We start from the raw sequence: 232 nt of genomic DNA, 5'->3' as shown, positions 1-232 counted from the left end.
ATATATCGAGAAGTCATGCTCCCTTAAATCACTTACGTGTTATATGTCCTCTCCCTTTGTGCAAATCATACTACCCTAGACTGCATTGTGTTTACAGCACTACATTGAAAGTATTAACGGAGATCTCTAAGCTGCTTCAGGATGCATATCTCTTATCACTTCTTAAAGAATTTTTAGCATGTAATAACCTAGATACATATACATCACTGATACGTACACATATATACAGGCA

The sequence above is a fragment of the Penaeus monodon genome, chromosome 21, assembly GCF_015228065.2.
Source record: "Penaeus monodon isolate SGIC_2016 chromosome 21, NSTDA_Pmon_1, whole genome shotgun sequence".
NCBI lineage: Eukaryota > Metazoa > Arthropoda > Malacostraca > Decapoda > Penaeidae > Penaeus > Penaeus monodon.
Note: the sequence above shows the minus strand (reverse complement) of the source record.